General features: G+C 36.5%; 1 pseudogene; it reads left to right on the forward strand.

Moving 5' to 3' along the window:
* Nucleotides 1-1031: 1031 nt before the first annotated feature.
* Nucleotides 1032-1260, forward strand: LOC121482396 (annotated as a pseudogene).
* Nucleotides 1261-23147: the final 21887 nt, after the last annotated feature.

Here is a 23147-nt window from a genome sequence, read left to right on the forward strand (position 1 = left end):
TGTACCAAATAAGAGATGTATAAAAATAAATGTAGAGGAGCAAATTTTGCCACCCCAAAATATGCCTCTTTGGGATATCGATTATTCTAAGGTGGTTATTTTTAAGAAACTGTGGACACAATAGAAACTTTGAAAACCAAGTAGATGCTAGCCACCTTTTTTTTTTTTTTAAGATTTATTTATTTATTTATTTATTTATTTGAGAGACAGAGAAAGAGAGAGCAGTGGGAGGGGCAGAGGGAAAGAGAGTCTCAAGCAGACTCTGTGCTGAGCATGGAGCCCGACGCAGGGTTCAATCCCACAACACTGAGATCATGACCTGAGCTGAGATCAAAAGTTGGATGCCTAACCAACTGAGCCACCCAGGCACCCCTAGTTACCCTTTTATAAAAGACATTTACACATATGAGGAAATTTTTCATTTCTAAGAGTGTCTCCCTCAATGCTAGGAAATGGAGAATGACTATAACCCTGTAGACACTGTTACTAGTGGAGAAGGCATGGACTTAAATCTGCATAACCACCTTACTTTTGTTTACTGTGCTCTTCCTGGTAACCCTCTATAACTGATTCCCCAACCCTGCCATCACCATTTATCTTTGCCTGGAGAGGGTATTTAAAGCAATGGCTTCAACCATTTTGAGGAGTTACGGTTTTCCTGGGTCTCTCCAATGTATATAGGTGGTGTACATGTAATTAAGCTTTTGTTTAATTTCTTCCTATTAATCTGCTTCATGTCAACTTTACTCTTAGACTAGCTAGAAGAACCTTGAATGGAAGAGGACTTTTTTTTCATCATCAATGTAAGTATATAGCATAAAATAAAAATCCTAAATATATTATCATATTTAATCCAGCTATGCGTGCACATGCATGCACACATGTACATAAACATAATGATCAAGGATGTTTTATCTTAGGAATATAAGGATGCATCAATATCAGAAAATCTATGTGCTGACCCGGGCTCCACCCTCAAGTGATGAGGTTGTGGCATTGGTGGGTTCCAGGCATTTTGAGCTCCAGACAAGATGATCGAGGTTGTTTGCAACAACTATCTAGGGAAGAAGGACCACATTAAGTGCAATAGTGATGACACCATCAGGAACCTCAAGAAGCTCCCCAAGATCACAGCCCAAACTGGCATCAATTGGAACAAGATAATCCTGAAGAAGTGGCACAAGTGGTTTTAAGGACCATGTGTGTCTGGTGAACTATGAGATCCATGATGGGATGAACCTGGCGCTTTATTACCAATAGAGCAGAATTCCTTCTCCCTGCCTTGCCCTCCCCTCTGCCCTGCTCCCCTCCTCTCCTCTCCTCCTCTCCAGTCCCTTCTTCCCCCACCCTCACCCTCACACTGGTATAGATACCTGTTTTTAAAAACTCACGTTATTCAAATCTTAGAAGTTGGGAAAAAAGGAAAAAGAAGAAAATCTATATAATTTATCACACTGTTGTAAAAGAAAACAATATCAACAGATGGCAAAAAAACCCAATTCAATAAGATTTAATCATTCATGACTGAAATTATTAACAAACTAGGAATCAATTAATACTTTCTTAATCTGATAAATGATATCTATTAAAAAACCTAAGACAAAACATATTTAATAGTAAAACATTAGAATCATGTCTATTATATTCAGGAACAAAACAAGCATTCCTGCTATCACTCCTACTATTTAACATTGTGCTGTAAGTTCTAAATGACACATTCTAAGAAAAAGGAGATACATTAAAATCAAAAGAACAAAGAGAGAGACAAAACTGTTCTTGTTTGTTGATGATAGGATTTCCTGTGAGAAACCAGGAGTCACAGCCAAATGAAACTGAAACTGCTTAAAAGCACAAAGTTGAACAAAAAATAGCTGCACTAATGCTTCAGTGACTTATTTTTTTATTAAAGATTTATTTATTTATTTTAAAGATAGATAAGGAGGGGGGAAAAGAGAAAGGGAGAGAGAGTCTGAAGCGGACTCTGCTGGGCCTGGAACCATACATAGGGTTTGACCTCAGGACCCTGAGATCACCGCCTGAGCTGAAACCAGGAGTTAGATGCTTAAACTGACTGCACCACCAAGGTGCCCTGTGAATCTCTATTTTAAAGTAACCTTTTTCCTCTCTTCTGCAAATCTCTCTTCCTCCCTTCTTAGCCTTTGATTTTAGGAACCCAGTACCATCCTGAAAACATGATGAACGAGGCTGGCAGCACATACACCATTCCTGGAGAAACAGGCTAGAGCTCGTATTTAACTATAAAACCTCCAAGCCCCTTCCTTCATGAGGGCTGCTACAGCCTCCCTCATCCAGCAAAGCAATAAGGCTATTCTTTCTCTTTATTCCAAACTCGTCCTTCACATTATATTTTGGCTCCAAAGAATAGAAGTTGGTTTTCAAGAATAAACTGACAAGAAAGTCCAGCAAGGTTACTAAACACAAGTCAACAAACACAATATAGTGTTTCTATACCCCAGCAATAACCAACTCAAAAATGCAATGGAAAAGAAACATCCGGTGTTGTACTAGTGTAACTTCCTTGGAGTTAAATAAAAACATGTTAAGATATACCCTTAGGGGCACCTGGGTGGTTCAGTCGGTTAAGTGTCTGCCTTCTGCTCAGGTCATGATCCCAGGGTCCTGGGAATGGAGCCCTGCTTGCTCAGCAGGGAGTCAGCTTCTCCCTCTGCCCCTCCCCATGCCCAAGCTCTCTCTCCCTCTCAAATAAATACAATCTTTAAAAAGACATACTTTCAAAGAGAAAAGTATATAACATTTTCAAAGAACATAAAAATCCTGAACAAATGGAGAATAAACCCTATTCAAGAATGGGCGAGCCTAGTATCATAAAGTGAAAATTCTCCTGCAAATTAATCTATAAATTCAATGCTGTTTAATCAAAATCTTATAAAGAAATTTTTTGCACTAGATAGATTCTAAGATTCATATTGAGCACTAAAAATCCAAGAAACTTTAAAATTATCCTTGTTAAAAAACAATACCAGGAGAAAGACTTATTTTTCCATATATCAGGATTTAGGGCAAAGTTATCTTAATAGTGTTTATGCTGATAAATGGATCAGAATAGATGACCCAGGAAAGATCTGTACACACCGGTACACGATATGGTTGGCATTCCAGCTAAGTGGGGAAATTGGCTTTCCATATGTTAAAAATATGAGACTGTACCTTGCCATACCTAAAATAAATAAAAAATACTTAACTATGTAAATGCCTGAAATAAATTATATGACTATAACAAGAAGAAAATGTAAATGATATCTTCGTGATCTTATGATAGGAAAGGATCTCTTAAGCATGACACAGCATGCAGAAATAAAGAAAAAAACTGATGGAACTGATTATTTTAAAATTTTAAAGTTCTATACAAAAACTAGCACAAAGAGAGTTAAAACACAAGTTGTAGACTTGGAGAAACTATTTGTGACATTCATTTAAAGAAAATCAAATACATGGGACACAACAGAAAATGGCTATCTTGCAGAAGAGGGAATTGGAATGTCCAAGAATAAACAAAAGATAAAATGCTCAACCTTACTAGCAAACTGAAGAAAAACAAAACAATCATCTCTCAGAGTTTTAAAAATAAACCTCATAAATGTCTGTGAGAAGGAATGTAGAAATGTAAAGAAGAGCAACTCAACAAGAGCTGGCCAGTGCTAAAAATTTACATCTTAAATAGAAGCACCTCCTGTTATGTGAATAAAACTGAGTACTAGAAAGATTTAACAAATTCCTGCTGACAATTGCAGCAGGTTAGGGAAAAGGGAAATTGGACTGTGGAGAGATGCAAAGAGGAGATCAGCTCTACCTACAATATTTTTATTTCATCTAAAAATATTAATCGGGGCATCTGGGCGGCTCAGAAGGTTAGGCATCTGAGTTTGGCTCAAGTCATGATCCTGGGGTCCTGCTTCTCCCTCTCCCCAACCCCTCCACTTGTGTGAGTGCTCTCTCTTTCTCAAATGAGTAAATAAAATATTTTAAACAATGATCCAATGTTAACATCTATTAACAAAATAAGATTTACATTGGGAAGCTAATTCTAGACTAAGGACGAATTGAGTTAATCAGCAATAAAAGAATCAAGAGATTTTGTAGAGATGGAGAGAGTGGGGGGGGGAGAGTGAGATCGAGAATGGGAAATACAGAAAGGAAGAAAGAGGGTGTCTCAGCTGGGAGAGAATATGGTAAGATGACTGAGGGGAGAGTAGTAGAAGGTACCATGGACATTAAGCAAGATTCACATAATGCTTGAAAAGAACAGAATGATAAAATTGAGTAATAGGGAGGATCATGAAGTCATAGATGAATCTTTCTTTAATTGCCTACTGGGGGTAAAACAGCATTTCTGAAGTAGTAGGTGACAAAAGGTCATCCCTTAGGAAAATCTCTCTGATGGGAGTTAGGAGCTGATGTGACTTAGGTAAGCACCCTCCTCTACCTGCTTCAAAAACAAAAGCAAAACACAATAGAGGCTTTCATTCCTGAATTCCTTCATTTCCTTGATGCCCTCCTGTAGGAAAGGATGTAAGACAGACCCTTCTACATCCCGTCTGCCACTTTTCTATCCTAAGAATCACAGAGTTTAGCAGTTTGGATATACTTTTCATAAACATTATTCACTATATCAGATAGTTCATATATAGGGTAGCATTTTCAGGAAGGGCACATTTCTTTCTGCCTAAAAAAATATTACAATGGATAATTTTGTTATGAGCCGGGATGAATTTACTGCTATCATATCTCTTTTGCAAAAAGAAACAAAAGAAGCAAATGATTCTGCATCTTCAGCCTAGATAAATACCACACTGTTTCTACAGAATACTTCCAACAATTGTTCGTTATTTTTCTAATAAAGTGCAAAAAAAGGTGTTCAAAATGTGTGATTCAAAGGGACTGATATTCCACATAGTATTATTTCCTATTACTACCCTGGAGTTACTTGAAAATAATGAAATGTTAATTAACAAATTATCTATAGCTACATGTAGAGGAGGAAATACCATTTTTCACCTGAAATTTAGAATAATTAACACAGATTTTCAACAAGCACTAGGTTAAGATTTAGGGCACTTGGGGGTGTGGATTCCCAAGATTTGCTGCTAGTTCAAAATGGGGAAATATCACTACTGCTGTTCATTTTCACTGTGAGACTAAGAAGATAATTAGCTACTGCTGGATTCATTATAAATTTTCAAATACTGCTCAAAGGCCATTTTTCAGTTTATGATCCTGAGAAAGTTTACACATTAAAACTAAAGAATTTAAAACAGAGGGAATGCCAAGATGATAAGAGAAAAAGTTCTTGGTTTTCATTCATTGCAAATCATAGGTACCTGTGATCACTTGAAAACAACTCAAGCATCTCACCAACAGTAGTGTATTTATGTACCTTATCAATCTAAAATATACTTCATTGCATGCCCTTTCTTTTTTTTAAGATTTTGTTTATTTATTCCTGAGAGACACAGAGAGAGAGAGAGGCAGAGACATAGGCAGAGGGAGAAGCAGGCTCCTAGCAGGGAGCCTGATGCTGAACTGGATCCCAGGAACCTGGGATCATGACCTGAGCCAAATGCAGACACTCAACCACTGAGCCACCCAGGCATCCCTCATTGCATGCCCTTTCAATGCAGTGACAACATATAATGTAACTGTAGAGAATAACACCCATTTTAAGAATTGATGAAAGCTATTATGTTATAGGCTAAATGGGATGATAATGGCAGGAAATGATAATAAAATCTCTTTGCAGTAATAGAAAAAGAAAATCATTCCACTAATTCCTCATCCAAGATTTGTAACTAAAGGAGCATTCCAAGATAAGTTAAATAAATATCATTCATTGAGTTGTTAGAAGAAAATAATAGAAATTCTATTTCTATTTATTTTTTTATCTTATGTCTTTTGTTTTCTGTGTTTCATTTGTTTTAGGATTCACATAAATATTAATATAGTGATATACATTTATAATTTATAAAAGGAAGGAAGGAAGGAAAGAAAGAAGGAAAGAAGGAAGGAAGGGGAGAGAGACAGAAGGAGCACCATTTCATGTTGCAGAGGAAGAAAAATAATTTTCTCTCTACCCCTCTGGGTTCTTAGCTGAAACTTCCTGCAATAAAAGGCAGATTGACAAGAGAAAACCAAACACAAATTTAGTAATAGGTGTATCTTCTGTATCAATGGGAGAGACCCAGGAAAACTGAGTAATTCCTTGAAACAGCCCAAGCCAACACCTAAAATACCATCTCCAGCTGAAGACAAGTGAAAGATACTAGGGCTGTGGAAGAGGTTATGAGAGGTGACTGAAAAAGGCACAATAAGGGTGAGGTTGTTATGCAGATTTAGGTCCCTACCTCCTCTGCGGATAACAGTTTCTAGAGATTATAGAGTCATCCTCCCTTTCCTTGTACAAAGAGGGAGACACTCTTACACATGGAGGTTTTCCTCATAAATGCACAAGTGTCTTACAGAAAGGTAATTTCTACTAGGTTTTCAGAGCTTTTCCATTTCTTCTGTTTTTTTTTTTTTTTAAATAGCCAGCTCAAGATAATATTTATGCCAAGAAGCATATTTTGTGGTGACAAATTCTGCTCCCCTTCAATCTCTTTACCAAGTGTTATCTAAATTAGCCTTCTAATTGGTCCCTTTGCCTCTAGTCTTATCGACATGCCTCCAATCCTTTCTTTACATTGCTACCAGAGACGTCTGTTTAAAGTGTGTATCTGATATTGTTATTCTCCTGCTTAAAACCTATTCAAAGGCTCCTTGTTTCCTAAAGAAAAAAATCCATAAGGAATGTCACGATCTGGTCAGTGCCTACTTCTTCAGATTTATTTTTCATCAGAGCCCATTGATACACTTCACTCAAACTGTACTGAACTACTTTGATCCATGTTAAATTTGTTCAGATCACACTTCACCTGTAACAGTATTTTAAATTGGAAGTTTGAACTGAGTTGCCACAGTACAATAGACATGGAATTTCAAAGCCAGGTGCCAGAATAAAAAGCAGACTTTCACAATGTAAAATCTTTAGAACCAGTTAGAGATTAATTTTAGGTCAGATTTCCTGGAAATAGACTGTGAGATGGGTGGTTATATGCACAGGGTTCATTGGGAGTATTCTAGGGAGATGTCCTTGTCGGACAGTAAGGAGGCAGGGCTGAACAGACAGGGAAGCTTATCTCCACTTCTTTGTAAATAAGGCCTTAGAGAATATTCCAGAAATCTCTAGAGCTTGGAATACCAGCTTTTCAAAGTTGTACCAAATTAAAGAAATGGGGTTGGCTCTTTGAACCCTCACATCAGCCAGTCATTGTCCACAGACCACCTGGTAATCAATGCCCTTTGAGGGTCCCAGTTGTGAGCCATCGGCTGAAGATATTTCCAGCACTGGCACTGACGAGGGGATCTGAGTAGATCAACACACTACCTACTAGAAAGTTTGAAAGCCCAAAGAGAGATATTAAAAGTGCAAGTGAAGAGAGATAAGGGAAGGACTTGTGAATGATTTTTGCTGGCTATAAGAGATTGCTGCTGTACTCAGAAGGAGAAAAATGTTGAAGGGGCACTATTCCTTTTACTTCAAGCCTAGAAAAAGAAGCTTCAAGGAGACCAATTTAAAAACCTAAAGTATCTCTCTTGAAATTTGAGAAACAGCGATTAATAGTGTGGCCTTTAAAAGTTACATAATTTCTTTGACATTCTGTTCCTTCAACTGTAAAATGTTTACAAAAAGATTTACTTTATTGGTGGTTGTGAAGACTAAATAAGAGAATCGATCTAATTAATTTAGCACAGAACCTGATGAAGTAATTGATCAGCTAACATTAACTCCCTTCACATTGTCTCCTTCTACTCTTTGCTAAAATCACACATTCTTAATGAGGTCTTAAACGACCATTCTCTAGAAAATCTTAACTCTCTACTCTTCGTGCCAGCATTTCTTTATACAGCACTTGTTTACTGTTCTCCACAGTACCTATCGTCTAACATATAGTGTAAATTTACTTATTTTTTGTTTGCTATCTGACTATTTCCACTAGAATGTCAGCTTAGTAGAAGCAGAAACTTGATCTTTCTTGTTTTCTGCTGAATTCTCAGTGTCTAGAACAGGGCCTAGCATATAACAGGTACTCAAAAAATACTTGTTGAATGAATGCATCTGGAATACAATTTAGGGATAGATAATTAACTTGCACTATAATTAAGTCTATTTTATACTATACCACATTAATATTTAAAGAGCTTTCAACCCAGGAATTAGGAATATAACTGGCATACATTGAAAGGCTGAGAAAGTTATGGGTGACAGGACATTAGTATTATGAATTAACTTTGCATTTCAGATTTGGCAAGTACTGTAGCCCTACAGGACTAACAGCAAAGGTGATTGAAGAGTTTAGAAATTTGACTGTTTGTATTGGCACAGAACTGACTTATCTTAACAAAGAAAGTACAAGGTGACAATTTGTTATTGAACAAAGCACACTAAAGAGACAACCCGAAGAAGTTTAAAATCCACATTGTGCTGCACCTGCTTCGACTCTGACAAGATATGAGCATGATTAAAAACCAAATATGACAAAATATCTTATACTAGAGGCAGTCAGTATATATATATGGCAAATATTGTGTGCTAGGCACTTTTGTATACATGTTAACCCAATTCATCCTCACAACAACACTATGATGAAGGTATTATAATCTCCACTTTATAGATGACAACACCTGAGGTTTACAGAGGTGAGGTAACTCAATAAAGTCACCCAACCAGGAAGTGTCATTCATGTTATAAATCTGGTCTTCAACACAGAGGCCATTGATTTCTCTATCACATTGTCATTTCATCATTAATATTTCCTCCTGAGGATGTTAACAGCATCACAGAATTATGAATTAGAATCACTTCAGTCAAAAAAATTAAAAAAAAAAAAGAAGAATCACTTCAGTCCATTTTCTGATCAATTATACATTCTACATAACCCAGTAACAAATCCTGAACACACGTCCAGATCCCGAATGGAGTATCTTAACAAATTCTGCTGAAAAAGATATCAATTAATATAGCCAGTGGTATTAAGTAGACTCCCCTTTTATGAATGCTTAGGGTGCTTGTAGTAAAGGAATTCATCTAAAGTATTATTAATGAAATTTAAGATTTCCAAAGGGCCTTTCAGAGTTCTCTACCACACGGGAATCTGCTTTCAATCCCAGAAATATAGGAAATATGCCCTTCCTTTTCTGATTCAGGTAGTAAAGTTGAAAATAATTCCAGACTATTCCTCAGCCATTAGAAACGACAAATACCCACCATTTGCTTCGACGTGGATGGAACTGGAGGGTATTATGCTGAGTGAAATAAGTCAATCGGAGAAGGACAAACATTATATGGTCTCATTCATTTGGGGAATATAAATAACAGTGAAAGGGAATAAAGGGGAAATGAGAAAAAATAAGTGGGAAATATCAGAAAGGGATACAGAACATGAAAGACTCCTAACTCTGGGAAATGAACTAGGGGTGGTGGAAGGGGAGGTGGGGGGAGGTGGGGGTGACTGGGTGACGGGCACTGAGGTAAGCACTTGACGAGATGAGCACTGGGTGCTATTCTATATGTTGGCAAATTGAACACCAATAAAAAATAAATTTATAAAATAAAAAAAGAAAAAGAAAATAATTCCAGACTCAACTAGCTGTTTAACACTGTTCCAATCCAACATATTTAAGTTCTATGTAGAACTCTACATAGAATTTAAATTTTACAAAGTTTAAAAAAATATTGTTTCAACTATTCATTTCAAATGGTTGAGATCTCGACTACAATGCCATTCACCATGCAGATGAATACAGGAAGTTATGAGACATAATTCTGTCCTTTAGGTGGAAGGAGTCAGAGCTGGAAGACAAAAGCTCCAGCAAGAAAAGCAGACTGTACTCCTAGTCCTGGATCCACCATTTATTAACTACTCACGAGACTCACATTAAACTGAAAATAATGATGTATACTTCACAAGACTGTTGTGAGGATTGCATGGGTTAACATAAGTAAAGGGTCCAGACAGTCTGATACATAGTCGGTGTACAAAAGTTAAACCCATTTCTATTTTTGCTGTCAGTATTATTAATAGGCTAGGGAGTGCAAACAATATAAAATGCAATTATTGAAAAATAATGGAGCACACTTTTGGTAGTGAGTGCTATTGCTATTTTTTCATCCATAGGCATGCAGGATGAACTTTGTTACCTATGCCAAAAATATTACCAGTCTCATAAAAATAATTTCTTAGATCAGTAATGCCTAAAGTACTTTTACATTACCCCCCCCCCCAAAAAAAAACATAGGAGTTAAGTAAAGCAAGTTTTCTGTCCCTGTTAAACACAGTTAGTAAGGGATGGGGCCACAATCTTCTGACATGATGCACAGTGCTCTTGCTACAGCACGCAATGCTTCTGATCCCTAGATATCTACCCATTCCATTCTGCTAACTCCTAACAATGCTAAACTAGCATGTCAACCTGAGCAGGCAGGTGAAAGAAAACACTTTATTTCAATACTATGTCTATGCCTGTGTCTGTATCTGTATCCATATCTACATTAAATTAAACACAATGACAATTGCCTTTTAGAAGTCGAACCTGCTAGCAATTTCATATGGTTCAACATGCTTACATATATGCACTAGAGGATCCTGTTGAAGAGGGTAGGTTTTGCTACTGGGCAAATGTTGGACCTACAGCCCAGCTCTTTCACATAAGTTGTGTGAATAAGGGCAGGATCACAGACTACTGTGAGCCTCTGAAGCCTCATTGTTTTAAATGAAATATTAAAATCCATAATACTTGTTAGAGTTGCACATAGCATATACTAAGCCCTCAACAACTTAATTACTGCTAATAGTACTTTTACTATTATGAGTAGCAGTGAGGATGCACATTCAAATGGAGAAGAAATCATCCTTACTTTAGTGCCCAGTAGTTCTTTGAATGGGTATCTGTGTGAAGTACAGCAAAATTTTACTACTTCTAGAGGGGTCAATGCAGTGTTGTGCTAGAACAATCCTATTCAACTCACAAGTGCTTAGGCTACGTTACATTTTCAGAGATTTTGCAGGCTGGTTCCTGCAGTCATTATTAAAGATTACAATAAAATTATAATTAAATGCACTATATTAAAGGCAAAATAATAAATATTTAAACTCATAATATCTTAGATATTTTACTATTATCTATGCTTTTGACATTATTTACATCTTTTGCTCTGTCTGGTAGAAATACTAATTGACAGGATGCTACTATGCATCCTTTCCTGCCTATATATTCAGTGACATCAGTTTGTTAGCTCTAAATTGGACAATGTAGGAGTGTTAACACCACAGAAATCAGAAAATGCTATCAATCAGGATTTTCCCCCTATAAAGCCAGTTGTTAAACATCTACCAACACATAATTAGACCAGTGTTATACCAGTTGCTTTCAACCATAGTATTATGCTGGTTGGTTATCTGTATATATATCTGCCCTCCCCACCCCATTCATCTGAATTTTAGGATCTGCTTACAGCCATTACTAAAGCCTTGAGTAGAATATAAGGTAAATGAGAAAGAAATGTGCAGGTGTAGATAATTCCACAGCCTCTAAATAAGCCCTGGTTTGGGAAACTCATCAGCCTATATTGTTCCCTTTGGAGCAACTGATATTAAGCATATTTCACTTTGGGGGTTAATATATGTATATACATGCACACAAATACACATACACATCTAGGAAATTCAAATTACAGTTAAATAATTTTGAACACTCTATGATCTTTATAAATTTAAATTTTGTGTAAAAAATTAATATATGGGGCAGCCCGGGTGGCTCAGCAGTTTAGCACCACCTTCAGCCCAGGGTGTGATCCTGGAGACCCGGGATCGAGTTCCACGTCAGGCTCCCTGCATGGAGCCTGCTTCTCCTTCTGCCTATGTCTGTTCCTCTCTCTCTCTCTCTCTCTCTCTCTCTCTCTCTGTGTGTCTGTGTCTCTCATGAATAATAAATAAAATCTTTAAAAAATAATGTATGATCATTAATTATAAATTTCATCAACCATTTCTATATATCTGCCAAGTGAGTTGATGCACTATGACAATAATTGTATATGAAATAAAATTTCAAATATTTTAATGAAAATTATTCACCATGACCAAGTAGGATTTATCCCCGGGACACAAGGTTGGTTCAACACTCGTAAAACAATCAATGTGATTCATCATATCAGCAAGAGAAAAACCAAGAACCATATGATCCTCTCATTAGATGCAGAGAAAGCATTTGACAAAATACAGCATCCATTCCTGATCAAAACTCTTCAGAGTGTAGGAATAGAGAGAACATTCCTCAATATCTTAAAAGCCATCTACGAAAAGCCCACAGCAAATATCATTCCCAATGCGGAAGCACTGGGAGCCTTTCCCCTAAGATCAGGAACAAGACAGGGATGTCCACTCTCACCACTGCTGTTCAACATAGTTCTGGAAGTCCTCGCCTCAGCAATCAGACAACAAAAAGACATTAAAGGCATTCAAATTGGCAAAGAAGAAGTCAAACTCTCCTTCTTCACCGAAGACATGATACTCTACATAGAAAACCCAAAAGCCTCCACCCCAAGATCGCTAGAACTCCTACAGCAATTCGGCAGTGTGGCAGGATACAAAATCAATGCCCAGACGTCAGTGGCATTTCTATACACTAACAATGAGACTGAAGAAAGAGAACTTCAGGAGTCAATGCCATTTAAAATTGCACCCAAAAGCATAAGATTCCTAGGAATAAACCTAACCAAAGAGGTAAAGGATCTATACCCTAAAAACGATAGAACACTTCCGAAAGAAACTGAGGAAGACACAAAGAGATGGAAAAATATTCCATGCTCATGGATTGGCAGAATTAATATTGTGAAAATGTCAATGTTACCCAGGGCAATTTACACGATTAATGCAATCCCTATCAAAATACCATGGACTTTCTTCAGAGAGTTAGAACAAATTATTTTAAGATTTGTGTGGAATCAGAAAAGACCCCGAATAGCCAGGGGAATTTTACAAAAGAAAACCATAGCTGGGGGCATCACAATGCCAGATTTCAGGTTGTACTACAAAGCTGTGGTCATCAAGACAGTGTGGTACTGGCACAAAAACAGACACATAGATCAATGGAACAGAATAGAGAACCCAGAAGTGGACCCTGAAAGGTATGGTCAACTAATATTCGATAAAGGAGGAAAGACTATCCATTGGAAGAAAGACATTCTCTTCAATAAATGGTGCTGGGAAAACTGGACATCCACAGGCAGAAGAATGAAACTGGACCACTCTCTTTCACCATACACAAAGATAAACTCAAAATGGATGAAAGATCCAAATATGAGACAAGATTCCATCAAAATCCTAGAGGAGAACACAGGCAACACCATTTTGAACTCAGCCACAGTAACTTCTTGCAAGATACATCCACAAAGGCAAAAGAAACAAAATCAAAAATGAACTATTGGGACTTCATCAAGATAAGAAGCTTTTGCACAGCAAAGGATACAGTCAACAAAACTAAAAGACAACCTACAGAATGGGAGAAGATATTTGCAAATGACGTATCAGATAAAGGGCTAGTTTCCAAAATCTATAAAGAACTTATTAAACTCAACAGCAAAGAAACAATCCAATCATGAAATGGGCAAAAGACATGAAGAGAAATCTCACAGAGGAAGACATAGACATGGCGAACAAGCACATGAGAAAATGCTCCACATCACTGGCCATCAGGGAAATAGAAGTCAAAAACACAATGAGATACCACCTCACCCCAGTGAGAATGGGGAAAATTAACAAGGCAGGAAACCACAAATGTTGGAGAGGATGCGGAGAAAAGGGAACCCTCTTACACTGTTGGTGGGAATGTGAACTGGTGCAGCCACTCTGGAAAACTGTGTGGAGGTTCCTCAAAGAGTTAAAAATAAACCTGCCCTACGACCCAGCAATTGCACTTTTGGGGATTTACCCCAAAGATTCAGATGCAATGAAACGCCGGGACACCTGCACCCCGATGTTTCTAGCAGCAATGTCCACAATAGCCAAACTGTGGAAGGAGCCTCGGTGTCCATCAAAAGATGAATGGATAAAGAAGCTGTGGTCTCTGTATACAATGGAATATTCTTCAGCCATTAGAACGACAAATACCCACCATTTGCTTCAACGTGGATGGAACTGGAGGGTATTACGCTGAGTGAAGTAAGTCAATCGGAGAAGGACAAACATTATATGTTCTCATTCATTTGGGGAATATAAATAATAGTGAAAGGGAATAGAAGGGAAGGGAGAAGAAATGTGTGGGAAATATCAGAAAGGGAGACAGAACATAAAGACTCCTAACTCTGGGAAACGAACTAGGGGTGGTGGAGGGGAGGATGGCGGGGGGTGGGGGTGAATGGGTGATGGGCACTGAGGGGGGCACTTGACGGGATGAGCACTGGGTGTTATTCTGTATGTTGGTAAATTGAACACCAATAAAAAATAAACTTATTATAAAAAAATAAAACTGCACAAACAGAAAAAACAAAAAATTATTTTTATGTTTATTTTCTTAAAGATTTTATTTATTTGTTTGAGAGAGAGGGAGAGCACGAGAGAGAGCATGAGCAGAAGAGAGGGGCAGAGGGAGAGGGAGAAACAACTCCCCACTGAGCACAGCTGATGCAGGCTGGATCCCAGGACCCTGGGGTCATGACCTGAGCCAAAGGCAGATGCTTAACCAACTAAGCCACCCAGGCCCCCCACACAATATTTTTAAGAACAGGTTTGACAAGGGTACATGCCAATATTTTTGCAGTTTGGAAACAATGCACAAAAATATTTTGTGGTGCTAGAACATTCTTTAGCATAGAGCAATATCCAGGGAAGAGAGAAATTTGTATCTTAGGAACCGTTACAATGAGAGGACTTAGGCAGAAATGAACGATGCCAAATATTTTGCAAAATAAATCCAAGGAGTTTGGATGACATTGGGTGGGCCCCTAAGCAATTAAAAGCAGATTCAAAATATTGAATTGGACACTCATCCTTGAACATCATATTGAAATTGGAAACTGCATTGAAAACTAATTGAGGAGAAAGAATAATCCAGACATATTGAAGACAACTGTTTAAATTTGCATATGCAATTAGTTGTGTTGTGTATATTAGACATTTAATAATGGATATAAATATATGTATTTGCAGCATACTAGCTTTAAAAAAATACAGAAATGGAGCCACGCTACTTTAAAATCTGCTTTTTCTTTTAAAACACTTACTAGCTTGGTGACCTTAGACAAAATATCCATGCCTCACTTTCCTCATGTGTAAGGATAATAACAGTACTTCCCTCATAAAGTTGTAAAAATAAAATGAGCTAATAGAGATAAAAGTGCTTAGAAAAATTTTCAGCACACAATAAGCTTTCAGTATTTGTTGGTTATAATAGCTATTATTGTTGCCCTGAAGCAATACCATTTATTGAGCATATATCATGTATAAAATGCTCTAAATAACATCACCTTGCTTAATCTTCATAACAACCATGATGAGGTAACTATTATATTAAATCTACATTGTTAATACGTTGTTTGTGGCCCCATAGTTAGTCAGATTTATACAAATGCCTCCCTAACACCAAAAACCCACACTCATCCTATTGAGTATTTCTCAAAATATAGTCTATACCATCTTCATTAGAATCACCTAGGGTGCTTGTTAAAATGCAAATTTGCAGTCTTTATGAAATGTATTTTTTTTTAGGAACCTCCATACTATGTTCCAGTGGCTGCACCAGTTTGCATTCCCACCAACAATGCAGGAGAGGTCTGTTTTCTCTAAACTCTTGCCAACACTTCTTATATCTTTTTGATACTAGCCAGTCTGACAAGTATACAGTGATATCTCATTGTGGTTTGATTCACATTTCCCTGATGAGGAAAATGTTACTTTTTGACCAGTTCTTTAAATGATGCTTGCACACATTAATGGTTGACTAACAATGCATTGCGTCATGTTGGCTACACTCTAACTTTCCCACTGGAACATTTTACCATTAACACCAATGCAAAAAGTCTACAAGATATGGTTCTGGCAGTATCAACCAAAGGACTACTGATTATTTTTTCTTTTCTCAGTTCTCAAGGCATTTATACTTACAATCATTTAGACAAATTATCAGGTAATAATTAAAACTATTTGCTCACTATAAAAGTAATTTTATCTTTTTCAAAGACAGCAGATTGATACTCAGGTCCATCCAATAATATGATTCCCCTTCTGCTTTATGAAATAGTAGATGATGAATTATTACACTATAAATAAATAAGTCTGATTAATAAAATTTGGGCTGCTTCTGTTAGTGTGGTTAGTATCAGGCTACCTAGCACTTTCAGAAACTACTACAATAAAATACAGAACCTGCTCTGTGTGTGTGTGTGCCCACACATGCAATATTTGGGAGAGAAAAATTTAGAAAAATAAATTGTTCTCAAAGTCACTTCCAAATACACTCATTATTATGTGTAGTGTTTAAATATATATACTCATTTCTTGGCTATTTCTACACACTTTTGAACATAATCATTTTTAACATATTTATCATTGTATTTTACATACAATTTTATAGTCCTTTTTATTTACCTATGTGCATTTTTTGTTATCAAAGCCTTCATATACATTTTTCAGTGACTGATAATGTTGCACCTATAATGAGTTGAGAACTATAATATACCCAATTATTATAGAATAATTGCACATTTAGATCAGTTATTTTATCAATTGTAAAGTCTAAAATACCAAATTGTTAATAATTGTTATCTTTGAGTATAACAATTGTGTGTAGGTATTTTTGAGTTTTCCAAAATGCCTACCACTAACATATAAAAATTTAACATAAAATGTAATTCAAAATAAAATTAATTGTATAACAGGTTATTATACAATAATAATACAGATGTTACTATACAATAACAATAATACAGATTTAAAAAACTACAAATCTCAGACTGAATTTAAGGAGTCTCTACGAAAAACCAAAGACAACAGGTAAGACAAAAGTAAGGATACTAGAGGAAATTTTAGACTCCAATGTATCAGCTACAACAACTAGTACACACAGTCTACTAGTTCCTACTCAGATAAAATAAAACCTAATACTAAGGCCTATTTATCATAGTTCCCTTTACCTTATACATCATGCATGGCATTCAACAACAAAAAAATCACAAGACATGCTAAAAGGCAAAAAACACATTATGATAAGTAAAAACAAGCATCAGAATCAAACTTGATATGACAGAGAGTTTGGAATTATCAAACCAGGAATTTAAAATAATTATAATCAATATGTTACAGGCTCTAACTTTTAAAATGGACAATATGTAAGAACAGATGTGTAATATAAGCTGATAGATTGAAACTCTAAAAATCTCAAGAGAAAATCTAGAATTCAAAAACTATGTAACAGATATTTTAAAATGTCTTTGATAGGCTCAATCAGTAGACTAGACATGGCCAAAGAAACAGAGAGCTTAAAGATATGTCAATTGAAACTTCCCAAATTGAAAAGAAAAGGGGAAAAGGAGTTTTAAAATATGGGATGGAATATCCCTACAAATATCCTTATGAAAGGATAACATATACATAATGGGAATATCAGAAGGATGAGATAGGAAAGGAACAGAATAAATGAATAAAGTAATAATAGCTGAGATTTTTCCAAAATTAATGATTGACACAAAAATAAAAATCCAGGAAACTCAGAGAACATCAAGGATGATATTCCAAAAGAATCTACAACTAGACATATTATACCCAAACTAAAGAAAACTAAAGACAAAGAAAATCTTAAATAAAACCGGAAGGGAGAAACCCACATTACCTATAGGGGAATAAGGATAACAATTCTATCACACTTTTTTTCAAACACCATGCAAACAAGAAGAGAGTACAGTGAAATATATTAAGCACTGAAAGGAAAATAAAAAACTCACTAACCTAGAATTCTGTATCCAGTGAAAATATACTTCAAGAGTAAAGGAAAATAAAGACTGTCTCCAAAAAAATTAAACAGTGAGAATTTGTTAACAGTAGACCTGCCTTGGGATGCCTGAGTGGCTCAGTGGTTGAGCGTCTGCCTTAGGCTCAGGGCATGATCCCAGGGTCCGGGGATCGAATCCCATGTTGGGCTCCCTGCAGGGACCCTGCTTCTCCCTCTGCCTCTCTGTCTCTCATATGAATAAATAAATAAAATCTTTAAAAAAAAAAAAGTGATAGACCTGCCTTGCAAGAAATGTTGAAAGTTCTTCAGAGAGAAAGAAAATTATATAGGTCAGAAACTGGAACCTGCATAAAGAAAGGAAGGGTAGGGCAGCCCGGGTGGCTCAGCCATCTAGTGCCGCCTTCAGCCCAGGGTATGATCCTGGAGACCCGGGATCAAGTCCCACATCAGGCTCCCTGCATGGAGCCTGCTTCTCCCTCTGCCTGTGTCTCTGCCTCTCTCTCTCTTTCTCTCTCTCTCTCTCTCTCTCTCTCTCATAAATAAATAAATAAAATCTTTAAAAAAGAAAATAAAGGAAGGGTATTAGAGAAGAAATAAATGAAGGAAAAATACTTTATTTTTCTTATTCTTAATCTAACAGAAAATAATTTATTCAAAATAAAAATAGAAACAACTTTTGGGATGATCATAGATCATGAATAAATGAAATGAATGACATCAAAGTTATGGGAGACAGAGGGAGGAACTGGGAATACTCTACAATAAGGTACATACACTATATGTGAAGGGAAAGTGGACTTAGATTGGTTGTAAATGTATACTGCAATCAAGGGTAGCACTAAAAATATAAAAAGTATAACTTACTATGCTAAGAAAGACAATGGAATCATAAAATGGTCAATTAAAGCAAGGACAGGAAGAAAAAGAAAGTAATACACTAAAAATTGTTTAAATTATTTTTTCTTATTGCCTGCAAACTTGAAATGATAACAAACTGCATTTCGAAGTCTTAGAGAAAAAAATGTAAAAGCTGATAATAAAATAGTAATAACCTGTTAAAGTTTCCTATTAAAAAATGTTTTCCTAAAGATTGCAAAAAGAAAAAGAGAGTAATACAAAAAGAAACAAAGCATTGGGTCATGCATTGAAAATAATAACAAATATTAAAATATTATAGACATAAATCAAACTATATAAATACTCACTATAAATACCAATGGTATTGATGCACTGATTAAAAGACAGATGTCTAACTCTCTGAAGAAAGTCCATGGTATTTTGATAGGGATTGCATTAAACGTGTAAATTGCCCTGGGTAACATTGACATTTTTACAATATTAATTCTGCCAATCCATGAGCATGGAATATTTTTCCATCTCTTTGTGTCTTCCTCAATTTCTTTCAGAAGTGTTCTGTAGTTTTTAGGGTATAGATCCTTTACCTCTTTGGTTAAGTTTATTCCTAGGTATCTTATGCTTTTGGGTGCAATTGTAAATGGGATTGACTCCTTAATTTCTCTTTCTTCAGTCTCATTGTTAGTGTATAGAAATGCCACTGATTTCTGGGCATTGATTTTGTATCCTGCCACGCTACCAAATTGCTGTATGAGTTCTAGCTCTTGGGGTGGAGGCTTTTGGGTTTTCTATGTAGAGTATCATGTCATCGGCGAAGAGGGAGAGTTTGACTTCTTCTTTGCCAATTTGAATGCCTTTAATGTCTTTTTGTTGTCTGATTGCTGAGGCGAGGACTTTCAGAACTATGTTGAATAGCAGTGGTGAGAGTGGACATCCCTGTCTTGTTCCTGATCTTAGGGGATAGGCTCCCAGTGCGTCCCCATTGAGAATGATATTTTATTTTATTTTAAGATTTGTGTGGAATCAGAAAAGACCCCGAATAGCCAGGGGAATTTTACAAAAGAAAACCATAGCTGGGGGCATCACAATGCCAGATTTCAGGTTGTACTACAAAGCTGTGGTCATCAAGACAGTGTGGTACTGGCACAAAAACAGACACATAGATCAATGGAACAGAATAGAGAACCCAGAAGTGGACCCTGAAAGGTATGGTCAACTAATATTCGATAAAGGAGGAAAGACTATCCATTGGAAGAAAGTCTCTTCAATAAATGGTGCTGGGAAAATTGGACATCCACATGCAGAAGAATGAAACTGGACCACTCTCTTTCACCATACACAAAGATAAACTCAAAATGGATGAGAGATCTAAATGTGAGACAAGAGTCCATCAAAATCATAGAAGAGAACACAGGCAACACACTTTTTGAACTTGGCCACAGTAACTTCTTGCAAGATACATCCACAAAGGCAAAAGAAACAAAAGCAAAAATGAACTATTGGGACTTCATCAAGGTAAGAAGCTTTTGCACAGCAAAAGATACAGTCAACAAAACTAAAAGACAACCTACAGAATGGGAGAAGATATTTGCAAATGACGTATCAGATAAAGGGCTATTTTCCAAAATCTATAAAGAACTTATTAAACTCAACACCAAAGAAACAAACAACCCAATCATGAAATGGGCAAAAAACATGAAGAGAAATCTCACAGAGGAAGACATGGACATGGCCAACACGCACATGAGAAAATGCTCTGCATCACTTGCCATCAGGGAAATACAAATCAAAACCACAATGAGATACTACCTCACACCAGTGAGAATGGGGAAAATTAACAAGGCAGGAAACCACAAATGTTGGAGAGGATGCGGAGAAAAGGGAACCCTCTTACACTGTTGGTGGGAATGTGAACTGGTGCAGCCACTCTGGAAAACTGTGTGGAGGTTCCTCAAAGAGTTAAAAATAAACCTGCCCTACGACCCAGCAATTGCACTTTTGGGGATTTACCCCAAAGATTCAGATGCAATGAAACGCCGGGACACCTGCACCCCGATGTTTCTAGCAGCAATGTCCACAATAGCCAAACTGTGGAAGGAGCCTTGGTGTCCATCGAAAGATGAATGGATAAAGAAGATGTGGTCTATGTGTACAATGGAATATTACTCAGCAATTAGAAACGACAAATACCCACCATTTGCTTCAACGTGGATGGAACTGGAGGGTATTATACTGAGTGAAGTAAGTCAATCGGAGAAGGACAAACAGTGTATGTTCTCACTCATTTGGGGAATATAAAAAATAGTGAAAGGGAATATAAAGGAAGGGAAAAGAAATGTTGGGAAATATCAGGAAGGGAGACAGAACATAAAGACTCCTAACTCTGGGAAACGAACTAGGGGTGGTGGAAGGGGAGGAGGGCGGGGGGTGGAGGGGAATGGGTGACGGGCACTGAGGCGGACACCTGACGGGATGAGCACTGGGTGTTTCTCTGTATGTTGGTAAATTGAACACCAATAAAAATTAATTTAAAAAAAATAAATAAATAAAAGACAGATGTCAAAGTGATTCGAAAAACACAACCCAGCTATATGTTGCTTTCAAGAAACTCACTTTAATATAAAAATACAGATAGATAGAAGTAAAAGAATAGAGGAAAAATATGCCATTGTATGGGCACTAACCAAGAGGTTGGAATAGTTATATTAATTTCAGACAAAGGAAACTTCAGAGAAAAGTAAATCATGAAAAATAAATAAAGGCATTACTAATAATAGGGTTAATTACCTAAGAATACATAAGAATCCTTAATGTATATATACCAACTATAAAGTTTCAAGATACCAATATATATGCAGCAAAAACTGACAGAACTGCAAAAAAGAAATACATGGATGCACTTTTAAATTTTTTTTTTATTTTTATTTATTTATTTATGATAGTCACACAGAGAGAGAGAGAGAGAGAAGCAGAGACACAGGTAGAGGGAGAAGCAGGCTCCATGCACCGGGAGCCCGACGTGGGATTCGATCCCGGGTCTCCAGGATCGCGCCCTGGGCCAAAGGCAGGCGCTAAACCGCTGCACCACCCAGGGATCCCCACATGGATGCACTTTTAAAGTTGCAGAGTTCAATACCCCTCTATCGGTAATTCATAGATCTAGTAGGCAGAAAATAAGTAAAGATATAGTTGAACTGAACCACACCATCAATCATCTGGATCTAATTGACATTTATGGACTACTTCCTTCATCCAACAACAGAAGAATACACATTCGTCTCAAACTTACACAGAACGTTTACCAAGACAGATGAAATTCTGGGCCATAAAACTCACCTTAACAAATTTTTTTAAAATAGACATCATATAAAGCATGCTCTCAAATAACAATGGAATTCAACTAGAAATCAATAAGAGTAAGACTTCCCCAAATATTTGGAGATTTAAAAACATACTTCTAAATGGCACAGGGATCAAAGAAGTCTCAGGAGAAAAATTAAAATATTCTGAATGAAATTAAATTGAAACTACAACTTAACAAATTTGTTACGGCAGTAAAAGCTGTGCTTAAAGCGAAGTGTAATGCATTAAGTGCATATACCAGAAAATAAGGAAGAAACGTGTAAAATCAATATAAGGTTCTACCTCAGTAAACTAGAAAAATAGGGATAAATTCAATCTAAATTAGCCAGAATAAATTAAATAATAAATATTAGGACAACAATCAATGAAGTTTTAAACAGGAAAACAATAGAGAAATTCAACAAAATCAAAAGCTGGGTTTTTAAGAGATCAGTAAAATTGATAAATCTCTATCCAGTCTAACCAAGAAAAAAGAGGAGATAAAAATTATTTTTAAAATTTTTTTATTATAGTAAAATACACATAATAAAATTTACCATCTTAACCATTTTTAAGTGTACAGTTAAATACATTCACATTGTTGTGCAACCATCTATCTCCAGGAGTCTTTTCACCTTACAAAATTGAAACTCTGTACCCACAAAACAGTCACTCCTCATTTCTCCTTCCGTTGGCCCAAGGCAACCATCACCAATATAAGCACTGTACCCATTAAACAATAATTCCTTCTTCTCCTCTCCTCCCATTCCCTAGTAACCTCTAATATATTTTCTGTATCTATGAATTTGACAATTCTAGGTACCTCATAAAAGTAGAATCATACAATATTTCTTTTGTGACTGGCTTCTTTCACT

The sequence above is a fragment of the Vulpes lagopus genome, chromosome X, assembly GCF_018345385.1.
Source record: "Vulpes lagopus strain Blue_001 chromosome X, ASM1834538v1, whole genome shotgun sequence".
Taxonomy (NCBI): domain Eukaryota; kingdom Metazoa; phylum Chordata; class Mammalia; order Carnivora; family Canidae; genus Vulpes; species Vulpes lagopus.